Source organism: Coturnix japonica, chromosome 19, assembly GCF_054131305.1.
Source record: "Coturnix japonica strain WE chromosome 19, WE-NBRP24, whole genome shotgun sequence".
Taxonomy (NCBI): Eukaryota; Metazoa; Chordata; class Aves; order Galliformes; family Phasianidae; genus Coturnix; species Coturnix japonica.
In genome coordinates this window covers 6,855,845-6,875,349 of record NC_140681.1, presented here as the reverse complement: position 1 = coordinate 6,875,349, position 19,505 = coordinate 6,855,845, and the positions used below count along the sequence as shown (strand labels likewise).

Below are 19,505 nucleotides of genomic sequence, written 5' to 3'. Positions count from 1 at the left end.
CTGTGTGTGTCCTGCAGGTCTTGATTTCTTTTTTGGAATAGCTGGAAAGTGACTCAAAGTCAGAATTTGACCCCTGTGAAAGGAAGTCAGCACCACAGCTTCTTCACTATTTTCTTTCTTTGTCCAAACTAGCTACTGTTAGAGCATAATTTTCAACAGAAGAAGCAGACTTGCAGCAGCTGGATAATATCTGCTGTAAGTTGCCTTAAAGTTCCATTAAAGTGGGATAAATTTGTGGTACTTCTGGGTGCCTAAATTCAAGTGTGGACTACGCATTTGCTTAGGAAATGAAAATGGAAAACTCATTACAACATGAGATCTGCTCTGCTGTGGCTGGCAGCATCCTACTGGTGTGCACTCCCTGGCCCTGCAGCTCTCCTGGGCACCAGCATCACCAACACTGAGGACATCATGTGAGTTAGCAACAACTAAGCACTATCCCCACTCTCAGACTGCAGATTAACTGTGTTCCTGTGGTGACTAAGAAAATTTGCACCAGCCTTGATGAAATGAGCTGGAGCAAATGGGTTAAGTTTCAGATGAACTCTTCCAAACTCAGCAGTTCCTTCAGGAAAGCATCCTCTAGACTGGCTTTTTAAAGCAGAACACTTTACAAAAGTCTTTATGGCAAAATTCTCCCAGTACAGGTAGATAACAGAGCCACTGACTCCAAAACATCATTCATGTGACTAGGAGAGCAGGTCTAAAACAAAGGCTTTGTGCTCTGTAGGCAGCAGAGGGCTGATAGTGGCTGGGATGGGAAATGCAGTGAAAAGTCAGCTCCCCTTTCTCACATTACCCTGGGAAGGCTGGTCAGGACTGCAGCAATGTGTACTTGGTAGTACTTCATCACTTACATAGATACAAATTAATTATCTTTACAGCATATGTATATGTTTCCTGACCAATTCCTACAGGTTACATGCACCATTGTTTTAAGCAAAAAAAAAAAAAAAGAAAAGAAAAAGACTATGAGAAAAGACTGACTCCTTTGCTACAGATAGAAGGGTGTGCTGACACATTGAGGTGGGCAGGAATGATCAGGAATTATGTGGCTGCATGGAGGTAAAAGCACTTGATAGGCACAGATACATGAGTGCTAACAGAAACACACCTATACACAGACAGATCTTACAAATCTACAGATGTCTACACACACCTATGTGCTCCTCTGTATTTAAAATGTTATATATGCATAATCTTGATTACAGACGTACACAGGCCCCCAGCACATGTGCACAAACACATACGCAGATGCCACGTGTAATTTTAGACCACATAGCATATGCACACACACATCTGTCGGTGAGCTCAGCAAAGCAGGTATCAGCAAACTGACCCCTGAGGCTGGGCAACTGTGCTGCAACCCAGCAAGGCTGGGGCTTTTAGTGAAGTGAGTGGGAGAGAAAAAAAAAAAGAGCTTGAAAGTGCCTGGTGCTGTGATACATAATTGATGAGACTCCAAGCAGAGCTTTGGTGTCTAATAAATTATTAAACACTGACTCATTAGGGAAAGATTTCATTATAGGATAATTTAATTAAACGATAGGCAAAAAGAGGAAAGAGCTTTAAGGGACTTAAAGTCCGTCTGTTTTCCACTGTGACATCTATGATTTAAAGAGAGAGGAGGAGAAAAATGATTCTGGAGGTGGGGAAGTATTTTCTGTGATTCTGAGCACGAGAGGTCTGATCCTCTGTTTCCCCAGCATTTCCATTTTTATTCATGACACATGAATGTGGGTTTTTCTTGCTCTGGTTTAAAGGCATTTTACAGACATTTCCTGGTGCTAAGGACTGGGCTTACAGTAGGGCAGCAAGCACTGACCACAGCAATGTTGTCCCCACTAGGGACAGAAACAATGAAGTCAAGTCCTTAATATCACTGTCAAGTACATCTGGTAGGCAGTGTGCAAGACAAGGACTACACGTGGTGTTGCTCAGATTGTGTCACACAGAGAGAATAGCAGAAGGAGCGGGCAGGTCTGCAGTGTTCAGGTGTGTTTGGATCCAGTGGACTTTTGCGTCTTTCTGAGCTTAAAGAGAATGAAGATAGCCTCTAGGTCCCTGAAGGGACAGTGAGCCTTCCACTGAATGATGGGCATTTGCCCTCACTGGGTTCTTCTCTCTCTTGTTTAAACAAGGTCTGAAACAAACACATCTCCAAACCTGTTGTGTTATTTCATTGCTTCACTCTGGACTGTGAGTCGGACAGTTGCCCAGCTGCTCTCCACACACAAGGAGGTTTTAAAGATAGAACAGACAAGGTCAGGTGCATCCAAACTGATAAATAAAACAAGAACTTCCAATATGACAAGCATAGCAGAAGCAGAAAATTCTCATTTCCAAGCAGCTACATTCAGTATCTGTTTTACTTTGGACGGATGCACACAGCTGTCCAACATTTGCTCAAGCCCTCAATTTTGGGCCCCACTTCACTTCCATCAGGCTTTCCTAGAACCAGTATGTCTGAAAAGTTGGCTAAACTAAACTTAAATTTTGCAAAAAAAAAACACCTGTTAGGTTACTGAAAAATCATATTAGCCTTATTTACTTCTTGGTGCAGCACAAAGACAAAGAGGACATGAGAATATTTTTGATGGAAGGAATATGTTCATTTATTCACAGAGAAAACATGATGAGAGAAGGAAAGATGAATGCAGAGGAGATGGGGCTGCATTAATGAAAGGGCAGCTGCCAGGTTGCAGGAAGTGATTATTTTGCTCTGCTCTGTGCTTCCTGGCTCCCCAGCTCAAGCCGCTGGAGTGCACAGAGTAAAGGGCCCCCAAGGTGGGCAGGTAGCTGGAGCAAGTGACTGGGGGAGAGCTGTGGAAGGCTAATGGGAATCTTCATTGCTTCCAATTGCCAAGCTCCTCACAGGGTCTGAAACAGGCAAATTTATCCTTCCAAGGGTATTTCTGGCAACAGGGTTGCAATAAAATGCTCAGTTAGATGTGGTTCTTGAGTGTATGCTAAGTGGGAAAAATACTTTTGTCTTTTATCATGAGAAGAGGTAAATATAAGCTTATACTTAACTGCATTCATTCTCAAGCAGACTACCCACAGCTTTTCCCTAGAAATGCTGATCTTCTGGGGGTGTTTGTTTGCTACTTGTGGCAGAAAAACAGGAAATGGCTGGGATTTAGTGCTGGAATGTGACCCTGCGGTGAGCATGGTCAGAAATTTGGGAAGTCACATAGAAATACCAACTTTTTCTTATTATTCAGAAAAGAGAAAGCCAAGGGGGAAAAAAAAAAGCCTTTCAGACAAAGGAGAAATCTGACAACATCTGTCTTTTTAAAATCACCTATAATTGCCTGATAGAAAGGAAACCAGTCCAAAAAGCACTTACATGCACTGTGAGAAGAGATTATTCTGTCTGAGACTGACTGTGTCAGCTTTGGTTCAGAGTCTCATTAGATCCTGGCACAAAGCTGAGAATACATATGAAAGAAAAAAGATTTAGAAAGGGTCTTTTCTGCAGAGAAAGTCAAAACCAGGCTATTTCATCTTAAAAAAATGCAAGAGATGATAGAAAGTATGAGCTGTTGGCTGTCTGGCAAAGCCTGCTCAGGTTATCGTGGAGGCTGCTGCTCTACAGGGCAGGGAGGCTCCAGGATGCTTGTGGCAGCCAGAAAGGCAGTCTGATGTGAAAAGTGAGGTTCTGCAATCATACCCAAACCTGCCTTAATGATGGTTCAAAACTAAGGAACCTACTCATAACCCCAGAAAGTCCCTCTAACTGGAGGCATGGGAAATGAAGCTGGGATGCTTTAGTTCCACAAGCAAGTAAGAACTAATTAAACAAAAAGAAGGTGCACATTCCTTCCATTACTTGTGAGTGCAGTGGTGAACAGGTGAGGTGCCTCAGCTTGACACCGGGTGCTTTGCACAGGAAATTTCACATCATTATTTCCTTCACAAACTCTCCCTGAATGAATTCAAAATTCTTTCTTCAAAGTTTCTTTGTGGGAAATTTCCCCTTGAGTGTTTCTTGCCAGTGTGTACAAAATACCTGTGATAAGAATGCGGGTAGGTGCTATGGGCTGCATCTTCCTCTTGACAACAATAAGCATCAGCCTCTTAATTTCAGAATGGAGGTCAGATGCTCACCTCCCAGCTGATGCTGCAAGAACTACTTTTCTAATTACTTTTACTAACTCTCAACAACAGCTTTGAAAGAAGACAGTCAATGAAGCTCAAGAAAACTGCCTTAATAATGCAAATAGGTATTTTTGCATGGCTGCCCAAGTGCAGCACTTGCTCACTCTAGGAATTCAGTTACAGAACTACAAAGAGCTCCTTGAAACCCCCAGTTCTATGCTGTCATTTTTAAACTGCCAAAGAGGTGGATGTTTGACTCAGCCTACACAGATGCTTGGAAGAAGATGCTCTCTTTGGACTGCAGAGGGAGCAGAAAATTTTCTGAGGAAAAGTGCTTCTGAGAAGAGTTTTGAGAAGCTTTGAATTGATGTGTGGAACGCCTGTCTACCTTCTGGACTATTAGGATATTCCTCAGACCTTAATGGAAACTAGGAGGGATGTTTAACTGATGGAAGAAGTCATTTGAAGAGGTTTGGTTACCTAAGCCTCATTTCTGGCACTCCCTAAGTTCCACTGAGTGAACTTTGGAAAGCATATCCAAATCCTGCCTCAGTTTCTCCAAGTGGAAGATAGAAAAGTCTCTCATACTTGCTGTGAAGTTCACTGATTGTCTAAAACTTACCTGGAAATGGGAATTCTGCCCTTTGTCTCATGCTCCAGCCAGAGAGCTGAGCTCTGATAAACTCCACAAAGCCTTGAGAAACTTTCTGGGTGGAAGTCACGGTGGCAGGGTAGTCTTTAACGTTGTTATTCTTCATTGTCATAATGATTGTTTTGAAAGATCGGGCTTGTTGTTTTTCAAAGAGATTTTCTCTCCGATATGCAGCCAGCCCCAGGGGGAGGAAGAGCCCTCCCAGTGACAGGCTCCCAGGCACAGCCCCAGGGCAGGGACAACCCGCTTTTATTTTGCCAGCCTACCTGCTCTGTGGGCTGATGGCTCAGAGGGATTCAAAACCTCCCTGTCTCTCCATTTCAGAGGTGAAACATTGGGCTTTTTCTCTCACAGTGACCTCCAGGAAGCCTGGCACATTCTTTAAGTAAGATTGACCCCAAGTTCCTTTTTCTGCTGTTTTTGGATTAAGCCAGACTTGGCACTCACGTGGGCTGCGATACATACAGTCAGCATTCCCCAGCTGCAGCACTTTGTCATGGGTCAGCACAAGCGAAAGTCTGTTCAGCAGAAGGTCGTGGTGCTGCAGCAAAGCTGACTGCAGATTAATGCTGAAATGTGTCAAAGAAAGAGACGGGAGGCTGAAACCCTGTGAGTTCCGTGACACTTAAATGTATCCCGAAGTGCATTAAGCACTGGTTTATGAACACAGAACCCCATGAGTATTTCTGGCACCTTCACAGCCTGCACAGCCCCGCTGCTGCCTCATGCTGCGTTGAGTGGTGCATCTCCATGACACAGATGGAGCTTCCAAAGATGCTGAGCCCAGCCGCACACCTGCTGTTAATCACCCCACTTCTCACCTTGTTACCGTGGCTTTATTTCTGTCTGAATTCAGACAAGGAAAGCTGTAAGTGCAGGAATAAATGCAGCCAGGAGTACAGCAGGAGGCACTGCTGTCTTGCTGTGGGATGAGCAGAGGTGGAGGATCTCATCCCTGTATTGGTTAGCCAGGTGTGGGGGCACAAGACCCCCAGGGAACACTGCACCATAGGCAGATATTAAGCCTAGAACTGTGGATCTTAAATCTTCCTTGAATAGTACTTGATTCTACTTAGATGTATGTATGTCATAGTACTGGTGCATTCATGGCACCTTGCACTCCAGCTGACACTGATTATGACTTCTACAGGTTATTGCTCAGTGATTGGTCTTATTTAACATTTATTTTTTTCTTACCCCTTTTTACTGTTAATTATGAAGCTACAAGAACTTTAGGGGTTTAATTTGTTTTGTGTCTACTGTTATTTCTAAATTAAGAAACACGAAACAGTGGCATGAACAGTCCTTTGTGGCTTAATGGTTAGTTTGGTAAAGAAATTTTTATTTTTATTATAATTTATAGAGCTTGGAGTCCTTACATCTTAGTTGACCAGTGGGAAATGCTGGACCTCTTTCTTCATTCACCACCAGAATTACTGCCATTTTGAGTTTGGAAATTCTGGGTAAAAGTCTCATTTATGATATACTTTCACTCTCCTTTTGTTGTAGCCTCTTCCTCCTGCACTCTTTCAGCACCTCCCACCCCCCAAAGCACCTCAAAAGCAGAGGTAAGTGTGTTGGTGAATGCAGAGCTATGTTGACCCACTCTGGTCAGCACTTTATGCAGAAGGAAGAGCACTTCCAGACCAGTTAATGCTTCAAGTGTAACTGCCAATACTGCCCAGTAGTGCCCAGTTTCTCAGCCCTCTCTAAGTATTCCAGACCAGCTGTATTTATTGATGGTGATTCTGCAGCTGAGTAAAATTTAACCGTTTGCATCTCTTGGGTAGGTCAGTGAAAGAATAAATGTAAAGCTAAGGCTGGTATGCAGAGTGCAGCCCATAGCCAAGAGAGCTGCATTTCTGGCTCCAAATAGCATTTTCCAACCCTTTCCACAGTCAGAGACTTGCCAGATCCCCATTTAGCCTCTTAAATTATTGTATGCAACACCTGAAATCAAACGTAGACATGACTTTGTCTTTAAGCAGGGAGTCAGGTTTAAAATTATGGCACCTAGGAGCCAAGGGAAATTTTCTAGGTGCTAAGTTTGGCTCTGAAACTGCCATTTCCCAGCACAGCAGAATAGTTCGCCCCAATTCAGGAGGTCACAATAAAGCATGAATGAAGGTGTTAATGTAAAGCCCCAAATCCACAGACTTCTTGATTTATGGAGCTGACTTTGCTTTCTAGGAACTAAGAGCAAGATTTGTTAGACATGAGGGTGGAGGAACAGCTTTCATGTTTTTCATACCACAAAGCTTAGATGTGCTACTTGTTGCCACCACTGGTGGCTCCAGACACTGCAGGTGAGATGCTCTGTGGTGCTTCGTGGAAGCTCCCTGGGCTGTGGTCCTGGTAGGGCTGGAGGGACTCTGCTGGGCACAGAGCAAGGATAAAGAGGGAATAACAAGTCTGTGAATGTGTATGCACACACAGATTAAGGCCTGCATTCAAATGTTGGGAGAGAAGGTATGTAGGATGCTAAAGCATACTTGCTATGGCACAGCGATGGGTCCCTCTGCATGGGTCTTCCCAGATAGAGCTGTGATGCTGAAATTTCCTGACTTTCTGACATCATCAACAACAGGAAAAAAACCTCCAAAAAGAGTTTTCCTGCCACAGATCCTCCTCTGCCCTTGGTATCTGTAAGCTACAGTGGCTGACCGCAGTGTGAAGGTAAACCTTGCATTGACATGGAGAGTGATGAATAGTTTCTATCCTGAAATCCAATCTCTGAAATTGATTGCACCATCACAGTAAATCCATTACCAGAGCAACCCGTTTTACCAACACCACATTTCAATAATTTATTTCAGAATAAAAGGCTTTTTAAAGTATCAGATGAAATTAAGACCAGTTCTTTGATATCTGTAAATACTGGAAGCCCTACTTCAGATGGAGGTGTCATAGATACTTCCTGAAAGCAAAATTATATTTAATATGGCCAACAGAGGCTGGAAGAGGAGGTCATCTAGGTGAAAGGGGAGGAATCTCATTAAATGGGGAGGTCTAGGTTGGATATTGGAAAAAAAAGTCAGAAAGGAGCTGCAGCACCTTGCATATGCACAATCTTCCTCTCCGCAAACACTGTTACAGACCAAATTTGCACTCTGCTGAGCCTGTCCTTTTTCACACTTGGTCCCTGGTTACTCACTGACCTATGGCTGTGTTGATAACAGTGGCCATTCCCTGTGCTATGACACGGCTCCTCCAGGCAGAGCAGCACCGACCTGTTGTAATGAACTATATCACTGCATGATGCTCTGTGGTTATCAAGGTACTGAGTAATGGGATCTGGGTGTAGGAAGCTGAAAGCAGGGAGAATGCAGAATGAGATATGTATCCTCATACTTAATAAAGATGTAACATTTTATCCTCTTCCTTCTGCTTGTTTACAAATGAAATGAGCCCTTGGTGTGACATTCCTTGCATTTTTACATCAGCTTAACCCTGGAAAAGCTTAATCCTGGTTTAATGGTCTTTTAATAGAAGTGGTCAGTAGTTCAGTAAATGTTTAAGTGACAGTTTGACGGACGTGGAGCTAACACGTTAATCCTGGCTGCAGGCCAGGCGCTGCCAAGCAGGTTTGCCTTGCAGCGGAGCGGGGTGAACGTTTCCGGCTCAGCCTCAGCTGGGAGGAGGTGGTTGAAGCAGTGAGGTTTTTGCTCTGAGTGTTTGCAGGTGGAAAACGACTCTTGTCCCAGGCTGCCAAGAGGTACCTTTGGGTAGTGTGAGGCATTTCTATCCCCAGCCTTTGACAGACAATTTCCTTTTCCTTTGCGGAGTGTAATAACATTATTACAGGCAGTTTTGAGCTCTCTGTAGAGATTGTCTTTCTCTTGAACCCTACAGACTTTCTCTGTAGGTGATTGCTATAACATCAAGCAGAGCACTGCGTGGAAATCTCTCAGAAGGATCAGGAACTTACAGATGTCATGCAGAATTGCATCTCCAGCCACTGAGCATCCTGAACGCAGCCCTCACTAAACCAAACACTCATTTAGAACTGTGCCTTTCGGCAAAGCCTGAGCTGCACAGCCCTTGTCAGCCCACTGAGCTCCTGTCCCCACATCACCCCTCTGCATTCGTATCCACATGTTACCAATATCCCCAGCCAGCTCCTGTCCCATTCCCACACATCTCTCCCCACCAGGCTCTCCCAGCAGCACACAGCACAGGCAGCAAAGGACCAAAGTGAGGAGAGTTACATGAGTCTGGTGCCCCAGCTGCCTTCACACCCGGTGCAGTTCTCTGCAGGGCCATCGGGCCTTTTCCCCTCTGCCCCACTACCTCAGTGCCCATGGGAATGCTGCAGCAGAGCTGTAACCCCCGCATGCCAACACTTGACTTAATGCAGTTCTTATGTCAGTAGTGTTCAGAGAAGGACTGGAATAATTTCTTTTATGCTCCAGACCATATTTTGCTTAGGTTGACCTGTTTAACAGCAAGCTGTAATTTTATGGGAGTAGTCTCTGCTTTTCGGGGGGAAGAGGTTCAATAGATCCATTACTTGCTACTGACTTACGTGGGAAGCAGACAGCTCGAGTATATTTCAGCTGCTAGAAGAAACTTTATATTTCTTAAATTTACACACCATATTTTTTAGCGATGCTTTATTTTCCCCTTCATTTTGGAATTTACACTGCCGTGATTTTTGTTATATGTTCAGCATCTGTGTGTGTGTGTTTTAATATATGTGTGTATATAAAGTATACGCAGCTTGGAATGACCTACTCGCAGAGGGACAGCTTTGAAAAAAGTTTCTCCCCGTGATTGACAGCTGCACTCAGACCGTGGGGATTATGGGGGATCAATGAGGATTATCTCATTTACTTTCATTAACCCTTGAGTTTACTTTGCTGGGTTTCCTCCACATGCCACTCACTGAATGTTAACGGTTTCTTTCAGCAGTCCACTGTGTTGCCAAATCTGAAGGGTCTTTCTTAAAAGAGTGTTTTAAAGCTCTAAAGTGGTTACAGATAAAGAGATATTTAATGTTAAATGCCAGTAAACATTGATGCACTGCACTGCTGTTAAAAACCCATTTCAGAATGTATCTATTTTGCCTAATTAACACAACTCAGTGGAAACAGAATTTTAACTCCTATAACTTGTGTTTTTTTGTGTGTATGTTATTTTTTCTTCCCCCTCCCTACCATCCCATGGTCTCTTAGTAGGAACTTTTGATATAAAATTGAACTGAAAATGTGATTCTGCACCCCTGCAGCAAACAGTTCAACATTTACCTGGTTAAATTTTATACTTCATCCTAAAAAATTCCTGCTCAAGCTATGCATCCAGTTTCTACTAGTGAGAGGGAAAATGCCAAGCAGAGGGGATGGTTCTCAGAGGACCCATGTTCCAGCCTTGTGAGCCTGCTGGTGGGAGCCAGGTGTATCCACAGGGTGGCTTTGTTTGTATTGATATCTATCCAACATCAACAGCAAAAGAACCCTCCATAGTATCACCACTGCCAAAGCCAAATCCACTTTTGGCAGCATGGACCCAGAGGTCTGGGGAAGGAGCGGATTCTGCACTTGGGGTCCTATTGGCAAGAGATACTCCTCCAACTGGTTTGAAGGATGAAGACTTAACAAAATGTTCTGATTCCAATTGTATGGAGTACAAATAACTTCCCACTTCTTTTCCATCCTTTCTCTCCTAAGAATAAAATCCAGGCAATACACGAAATGTGAAACTTTCTGGTGTCTTGGAAAAAATGAATTGCTTCGCTGAAGACTGTGCAGCACAGTTGCACATGTGACTGCATATTACATATATAATACTAATAACAAAACATTGAGAGAAAGCTGCTTAATCCCACTTCTGCTCCCATGTGACGCTGCTGGGGGAGCATCCAGTCTTGGAATAAGTGGAACTAAATCCAGAATGGATATGTATATCCACGGAGGCTGAGCTCAGCCCAGAATCCCCTGGATTAAAGGCTGGATATAATTTTCATTGTTCATGCTCTGCACAACCGTCTACTGTATTTTAAATCCTGTGTTATTCACTTGTAGATGCTGAGAGAAAGATACGGCTGGATGTGTCTGGACAGATGCTGACTGTACAGCGCTCCACTGAGAAAATGGCTTTGCACTACAAAAACCATTTGTATGCAAGTCAGCAGGAGCTTAGATTTTGGTGTGCAAAAAAAGTTCTAAAACACTCTTGTAAAGTACAAACAACATGTAGTATTAAAACTCATGTTGCTGTGATAAAATTGTTACAGGTGGTCAACTAAAATGATAAGGAAGATGGACAGGACTTTTTTTTAATTTTATTTTTTTTAATTTTCAGAATTTAATTAACTTTCAGGAATGTCTTTCAAAGAACACCTTTTTATGAGCTAAGTGCCATGGTAGTTCCTGAAGCCAGTGAGGCATCTTCGAAGCTAAGTGATGTTGAGTAATGTGTGCAGAATCACAGCTCTGACAACTGTCCTGGTAAGACAGATGAGATCCTTCCAGACACACAGATGCTTTGTAATATTGCATAGGGTTGTTTCTAAAACACAATCCTGGCAAATATCCCTAAAAATAATGTCACTGGAAAATCCTAGTTAGTCACTTTTGGTATCATCTGCCTGTGTGGAGCTCTGCAGGCACACATGGAATTTCCAGGCTGCAGGAATTCGTGTGCACCAGGCAAATCTTGCTTCACAAATCAACTTTCTATTTCCAAACTCATCTCCAGTCTTCTTATTTTTTATTTATTTTTTAATTATATTTGAAAGCAGTTGCTCTTTTTGGTGTTCTTTGGTGTTTCAAGTACTTCCAACTGGAATTTGCAGCTACCTTTATCTAAGAGCCTAGCTGCCATCTGTTAGGGCATGTCTTCTGCTTAAACAAATAAACCCAGGGATGTTTGGGAGCAAAGGAACTCCGGCTGTCAGAGGCAGCTCCATGCTCTGGAGGAACTTCCAGTGCGGTGCTTAGAAAAGGACAGTGCCTGGCTGCTGGGAGAGGGTCAGTAGAGCTGCTGATGAGTGCAGGTGTCTGCAGTGCCTCTGCGGTTAGGAAATTGAGAAACACAACAAAGCCGAACCATTTTCTGCCTTAGCAACTCATCCCAAGTGCAAGAAGTAGAGATTTCCTTCAGGTTACACAGTTACTCACACACCAGTCAACCAATTAGTGCCAGACAAGGCAGTGACATCTGGAGCTGGTTAACAGAGCATTAGCTGTTCATTGGGATGTTTTGACTGGACTCTTCAATGGGATTTATTGTACTTTATAGTTGTTTATTTTCCAATCAGAGTCAGCCTTTAAGTCAAGATTGCTGCTTCAGCCCCTTCTGAGCAAAAAGAAACACAAAGAAAGAGTCTCCTCTGACTCTTAGGTAGAGAAGGTTCCTCAGCAATTATACATAGACTTAAAACACCGTAGTGCAGACAAATTAAACAGAGCGTGCTTGCTGTGTGCTGATTAGCAAAGCAGGGGGGTTGGGACGGTGAGGCACGGTCAGGTATGTCTGAAAATACATCTGGCAATTCTTGCTTCAAAACAAAGGTTATTCATGTGAGGCTGAAAAAAATAAACACAAGAAATACTGAGTTTAGGAGCAGCAGAAGCAAGCACAGTGTGCTCACACCACTGCCCTGCAAAACCCCACGGGAGGGAGAGTGCCTGCAGACTGCCCTGCTCTCCTCTGCACAGTGAGGTGAGCCATGTTGGGGAGATGGTGCTTCTGTGGTGGGGTCACCTCCTTGAGATTGCAGTGAATTCCAAGAAGCTTTCTTGCTCATTGAAGCCGATGATCAAGCAGCACCTGCAGCAACCACATACCCAGTGACCATACACTGACTGAACACTGGCTGCATTCACCCAGCCCATTGTTTTGGTCACTTGACTCACAGTCAAAAGCACACAGTTCCCGATTCACCATGGCTACCTGGGATCCACCAGGATAACAGAACTCTCAACTTGTTTATGATTCAGCTCCACATATTCTGTCATTTTTTTTATTTTATTTTTTTTCATATTATCTGGACCAAGGTCCATCAAAATAGCATGTTTCTCTGCTGGACTCATTTCAGTTCCTAATCCTCACTGTACAGAAAATCTTTTCCTGTCTTCTTTTTCCTTTTCCTTTATCCTTGTTTCCTTTGGGGCTGTGTTAAGTTTGTTTGGTGATATCCAGACGAGATTAAATATTTTGCACTTAACATCATTTCTGCTACATGTTTTCCTATAGGACTCAAACTGTACTTCAACAGCATCCTCTCTGGCCATTTTCTGTCTCCACTCTGAAATAAATATTATTGTAGTGTCACAAAGGGCAAAGCCCAACAGCATCTGAGAGCAGGTACTGAGACTTGACACACTACCAAATACATGAAAAAAATAGCTGAAGACTGAGAGTCCTGAGGGCATCTCGCTGGTACTCTAAATTGGGTAATAGATAGGGCATTTGTTGTTCACTCACCGCTGTGCTGGTAATTGTTGGTTTTATACCACAAATTTGATCGTGCGGAGCACACAGGGTTTGACCTCTCCCTTTCCTTGCTTCCAACCACTTGCACATGCTGCTCCAGTGCGCTGGCACTGAGGGCTGATGTTAAGAGAGACCACATGGAGTGTTTTGGATTATAGGCAGCGGAGGTGATCCTAATTCATTCTGATGTGCTTGTGCTTTCTATGTGTGTCTGCAATGTCATCAAGAGCTTCTGAGGGAAACTGCTAACCTTGCAACCTGTCATTTTTAATGGAGGGAATAACAAGTAAAATCACCTAATTTGCTATGAATGTGAAGTGGCAAATTAAAAATGCCTGTGTCATCACATTTGTCTGGAGGTATTTCCTGACCAAACAAAGACCCAAATAAAAAAGTGTATTCCAGATTTTTGCTAAATAATGTGGTTTGTTACATAATAAAGTCTCACTGCTTCTGGCCCCACTCGACTCTATAGGGAAACCTCTGGAGCTCAACTGTTTGGAGGAGCAGAAAGTACCTGGGCCTATTAGGCCACCATGCAGTGGAGGAGATCTATATATGATGTAAATTTTATGGATTTGTCTTGGCCAGATTTATGCAGTGGCTTTGTCCTGCTCTTGGCTGCTAAGGGTTGGAAATCAGTGTAGCGCACGCTATGAGGAAAAATGTTGTCCCTTGGATTCCCCCCTCCATCCATATAGAAGCTGTAAGTCCTTATGTTTGAAATACCTAAATGCTCTGTTATTCAGACAGATGAGAACATGATCCTGGGCCTGAGCTGTGGAATTAATGTCAATACACTGGAATATTTCAACTGACCTAATGTGTGTTCGTTGGGATTATGCCAATTGTCAGGTATGTTTGCACATACAAGAAAATTCTTCGCTTTCACCAGAGTGGCTTGGAAATCTGCTGTTAAGACTACTGAAGGCTTTAGCTCTGAGCCTCTGGTGGAGCGGTAAGACTCAGTTGATGTTCAGCTGCACTTTGAAGATGCACTGGATATCCTTTGTCATATCTTCCATGGTGCTGATTATCAAAGCATTGTGAACACAAGTTGTAAAAACATTACCCTAAAATAATTTGTGCTGTTTGGTTATTTTTGCTTCTTATTTTCATCTCTGGAAAACCCCATCAACAATTAGCTTCTATTGATATGTTTAAGAAATAAAACCATCAGAAAACCCTAACATGCCCACATTTACTTTGAATTAAATAATATATGTGTCTGCTGCAGGCTTCTGACAACTGCACTCAGAGCTTACTTGAAGAATGAAGAGAGAAGCTGAAGCCATGAAAATAAGGTGTGTGGAGTTGCTGGCTGGTGGGCCCTTCTACTGAGGTGCAGCAGGGTTGGTAACCCTGTAAAGATCCCAGGGAGAAAAGGGTGTTAAGAAATTAGCACCTTGGTGCGTAGTGATGGGAACATGTGGAAAACATTGCAACTCAGCAAGTGTTTCGAAGCCTTGGTATGGAAGGAGGTTTCTCATGTAGAGCCTGGGGATCAGAACTCTCTGTGCTCTGTCAGGGTAACACCCCTGACTTGAGCAGTAATAACTGCCGAGTGGCTGTGAGCAAATGGGGGCTTGGGAGGAAGATAAGGGGGCTGTGAAAAATAAGATTAGGAAAAGAAGGGAAGAGAAGGAAATGGAAGGAGAAGAGAAAGGGAAAAGAGAATAGAAGCCAAGAGAAGATAAAAGAAAAGGAGAGAGGAGGAGAGAGGAGGAGAGAGGAGAAGAGAGGAGGAGAGGAGAGGAGAGGAAAGCAGAGGAGAGGAGAGGAGAGGAGAGGAGAGGAGAGGAGAGGAGAGGAGAGGAGAGGAGAGGAGAGGAGAGGAGAGGAGAGGAGAGGAGAGGAGAGAAAATGAAAAACGAGATGGTAAAAATTTGTAAAATACACAGAAGTTCTCACTGAAATTATCTGTGTCACTGGGGACTTTGGACCACAGGGAAGTTCATTCCAGGGCGCTTTGCACAGTGTGAGAGCTATTGCTAACGGCAGCTTCACAACCACTGGAGTTTATCCATTGCCATCTGTCTTTATTTTGCACATCGTACTCAGAGAGATGCCACAAATCAAGCTGACCCGGCGCGTCATTCCGCTCCTCCCGCAGCCCGCAGGCTGTGTGGCTGGCAGTGCCCAGTGAGCTGCACAGCTGGGAATGGGGCTTCCTGAGCGGGATGGAGCTGTGCTGTTGGCTCCACGTCAGCTCCGTAGCTCTAAAGGTTACAGCGGATTGAGAATAGGAGCCCTGGTGAGTTGAGATGTTTAGACAGAATAGCTGGCTGCTTCTGACCTTTACTTATTTTTTTTCTTTTCCTTTTTTTTTTTTTTCTTTTTTCTTTCCTGTGGTCTGGCAATGGGTTCCTAACTGTGAACTTCAGAACTTCAGCTGCAGGTGTGCTGTCACACCTCCTATGAGCAGCTGGCAATGAGCCTTCCCATCAGTCTGGCTGAAAAAACTCTATTTTAAATGAAGGATCTCTGATGGCTGAGGGAATGTGGCGTATATTTTTCCCTTTGAAAAATCACTCTTGCACATGAGGTTGCCAGTGTAAATCCTCTTAGTCAGCGTTTCTACCACTAAACATTAACTTTACACTTTGAAAGAGTTGCTTTTCTTAAGATAACAAAATCAAAATGTTAAAAAATAGAAAGAAAAGCAGAGTAAGGTGGGGTGGAGGTTGTACCTAGAACAAGCAGATGCAGCAGAAAAGAAATGGAATGTGGTCTGCTCCGAACTGTTTTCTTGACAGAAGTTTGCAGATTTAAGGCAAATGATTTTGGGGGTTTCCTTGCAGCCACATTTCAGTAGTTTTATTAGGTTGATTCTATTATAATTTCAGTGCACCTTTCCAGTCACAAAGGGTCACAAAGATTCAAGTTTTCAGAATCAGGAGGACTGACTGGTGGGGTTGAGCTTGAACCTCAGCTGGGAAATGCTAAGGAAGATGTTACTGGTGAAACCTTAGCTTTGAAGCCAACTAATGTGCACATACCTACACAGCCAGCAGCTACACAGCCTCTTAACTGGTCTCTGTTCACTAGCAGGGATTTGTCTTTTCTCTCAAGCATTAATTTTGTGAAACGAAACTTGGGGAACAAACCCAATTGCTACATGCCAGCCCTTTTCCCCATTGCAAAATGACAAAAAGACTTCCCAAACTTGGAAGAATTCTTTTTCTGCTTCCTTGTTTCCTCTCCTACGGGCAGCAGGGTGGAGGAAAAGTGCTCCTTCTTGTGTTGAAAACAGCACAGAAAGAACGATCTGCAGCCAGGTCCCAACAGGGGGAGAGGGAACATGATGTTGTACTCCTGGCTACAGCAAAATGGCAAATTCCAGGGCAGAAGCTGGGGGTGCCAGGCTGGACTGGGGAAAAGGCCGACCCACAAACAGTCTGTGACCGCAGCCTGTGAGCTACTCAGGGCCCCCAACTGCATGGCAGCTCCAGAATGAGCCATGGGGCTGCCTGTGCAGCTCCAGATGAGGAGTGGTCTATACTCCCCTTCGTGCATATCTTAATAAGTAGAAAACTAAGACATAAAGCAATTGTTTTAGCAAGCATGGAAATGTGAGCAGCCTTATAAATATCTCTCTTGCTTCGCTCCCAGATGTCTACTAAGCTTTTTAAAATGGTTTCCTGAGTAGCCTGGATAATAATTAAGGAATTCAGCATTATCACAAAGCTGACAATTGCTGGCTTGAATTCCACTTTTTTTTTTCTTTTTTTCTTGAGTCTTCTCACCTTCTTTCATTCTGCAAGAACTGAGTACAGGCAGTGACTGGGATCACTGCAGGGAGGGGGGCAGAGAGAGACTTTGTGCTCTGTCTGCATCACCCCTGCTGTCTCCATTTTGCAAATGTGCTGCCTTCACTATTATTGCTAATTAGGCATCACAAACTGAAGCCTCTCAGACTGAGAACCTAGGAGAGTTAGTTGCCTACACAGGAACACAAATTTCTCTTCTGTGATTTGCAGTTGATGTTGCTCCCATTGAATGATGCTCACGGGAGGTAAGCAGCAGCCACCCTCTAGAGAAGAGGATCCCATGCAGCACAGGAGTAACATGCTGACCCTCACCTCTTCCTTTATATCCTATGGCTCTTTTTCCCCCTTACTATTAAATTTCACATTAGCAGCTAATAATAATAATAATAATAATAATAATAATAATAATAATAATAATAATAATAATAATAATAATAAAGCACTTCTAAACCAGGCTTCCAAACATTTGATTTACAAGAAGTGAAAGCCTCAGCAAACTTCCTGAAGACAGGAGGAGCACCGATTGGTTGATATGTGCAGACGTCCATCAACACAAAGCAGAGAGAAAAGTAAGAATTACATAATGCCTGAGCCTCATCTTCTGCTCTTACTGAAGACTGTATTCAGCTGGAGGAGCGCATCTAGTGCTGGTGTATGAGAGCGTTAGAGAATGGAGTAATTCTTCCCCGAAGTCAGTTTGTCAGCCTGGATTAGTCAGCACTGAAGTAAAAAAGCTCCTAAATGTTCTTAGACATGGAATAATACAGCAGTGCCAGCCAAAGAGCCTCCAGTTTGCTCTGCTGCCATTCAAGCATTATGAAAATAGAGCCAGCTCAAAATAATATTTCTAGCCCAGATTTAATTGTGCTGATCTGAAAGCCACATGGGTCCCTCCTGGCATTACTGTCCCTGTGTCCTGTGGCAAGAGACCTTGCAGAGGAGTTCCTAAAGTTTCTCTCTCCCTGCCTCTTATTGCAGCACCACAGGGACACCGCTGGGCCCTCTGCAGCACAGACCATGAGCTCTGGAAGCTCTGCTCCTGAATCTTAGATAGGGAAGCTGAGTGCTCAAGTCAACATCTCAAATTTATTGAAGCCTTGCACAAATATTTACGGGGCCATTTCCTCCCCCTGTGGTAGGCAGAGAGCCAGCAAGTCTGCTAATTTATGGTATATGGCATTTATTGATATAAATGTATAATTGCCTTAGCTTTATGGGGAAAACTGTGGGTGCTGTGGCATGGGGAAGGGATGCCCGAGCTGGGAGCTTGGTAAGAGAAGGGAGAAGAGAGAGGTCCTGCAGTCCTACGTGGTTCTGCACTGTCCCTCCCCAGCAAGCAGTGCTGGACTGGGAAATGGGGGCTGGGTTTCCCCTGTAGAGCTCCAGAGATGCAAATCCCATTAGACCTATGTAGGAACAGTGCCAGTCCAGTGTCAGGATATGGGTAGAGTGGTGCCATGTCTCCCTGATGTTGGCACAGCCCAGCCAAAGCGCTGCCTTCTTGCACATGTCCAACCACAGGCAGATAACAGTCATTGAAATGGTGTGTCATAATTCTATTAAAAAATACAGTAAAGTGGAAGTGTCCTTACAACGCCCCAGCTTAAGTGGATTCTTAACCAGCTTTGTTGCTGGCATGTAAAAAATAAAAGAAAAAAGCACAAGCACTGATTTGAAGCCGAAATAATATTACAGTAACTCTGCATAGAGTGAGAGTTTCAATTTTAATTTTAGTTCATTATCTTTTTCCTTATTAAGAAAAGGTAAATCTGTTTTGCATTTTCATTATTTCATTAGCTCAAGAAACCTCATCAGTAACCATGAAATCTGCCAGCATCAATAGCGCAATTTTCATATGTGAGGAGGACTAATTTGCTTAACCACCTATTCAGCAGAGGCTGGAGCTAACAATTAGAGAGAGCAGCAGGGCTCAAAAAGAAGTTACAATTGATTGTGTTTCAGTGAAAACGAAGTTTGGAATGTGCTAATTGGATTTCACGTCCACATTGGAGCCGCAGTGAGCTGACGTGAGACACGGGGCACCTCCCGAAAGAAGACTCTTCTTAGGAAATGTACAAGAATGGTTTAATGCAATATCTAAAACACAATTAAAGCAACGTGCTAATGACACCCTCACTTCTCAGAAGTGACTGCTGACATCTTCTGCTAAGATTAACTCCAAGGTGGAAAAATGAAGTGCTCTGCAGGAAGGAATGTTGTGTGCCCTGAAAGAGCTTATGAACAGGTCTTCACAGTGAGTGATTCAGAGCACTCATAATGTTGGTACCTTTTGGGCCCTGATGCCCCTTTCCAACAACATGAGTTAGGCCCCCTCCGTCCCTGCCCTGTTCCCAGCAGGTGTGAGCCATCACGAGCCGGCAGCTCTCCTCCTCCACAAGCTGTCATCCACTCGTTTTTTTAGGCTTTTACAAAATATCTCTCATTATATTCTCTTTAACTTGTAATTATGGTCAGAAAAATGATACAGCACAGCCAGCTCCTGGGCCTGCAGGTGATCAGTGCTCTCTGGGGGTGGCCAGAGGTGA

At 43.7% G+C, this 19,505-nt stretch overlaps 1 long non-coding RNA gene across 1 annotated transcript; it reads left to right on the top strand.

Annotated features, from left to right (window-relative positions):
- Nucleotides 1–15,133: 15,133 nt before the first annotated feature.
- On the top strand, nucleotides 15,134–19,089 carry LOC107322906 (uncharacterized). The gene is made up of 3 exons (XR_001559100.3): nucleotides 15,134–15,443; nucleotides 17,414–17,528; nucleotides 18,922–19,089. It is a non-coding gene; the product is annotated as an uncharacterized LOC107322906 (long non-coding RNA).
- The last annotated feature ends 416 nt before the right edge of the window (nucleotides 19,090–19,505 follow it).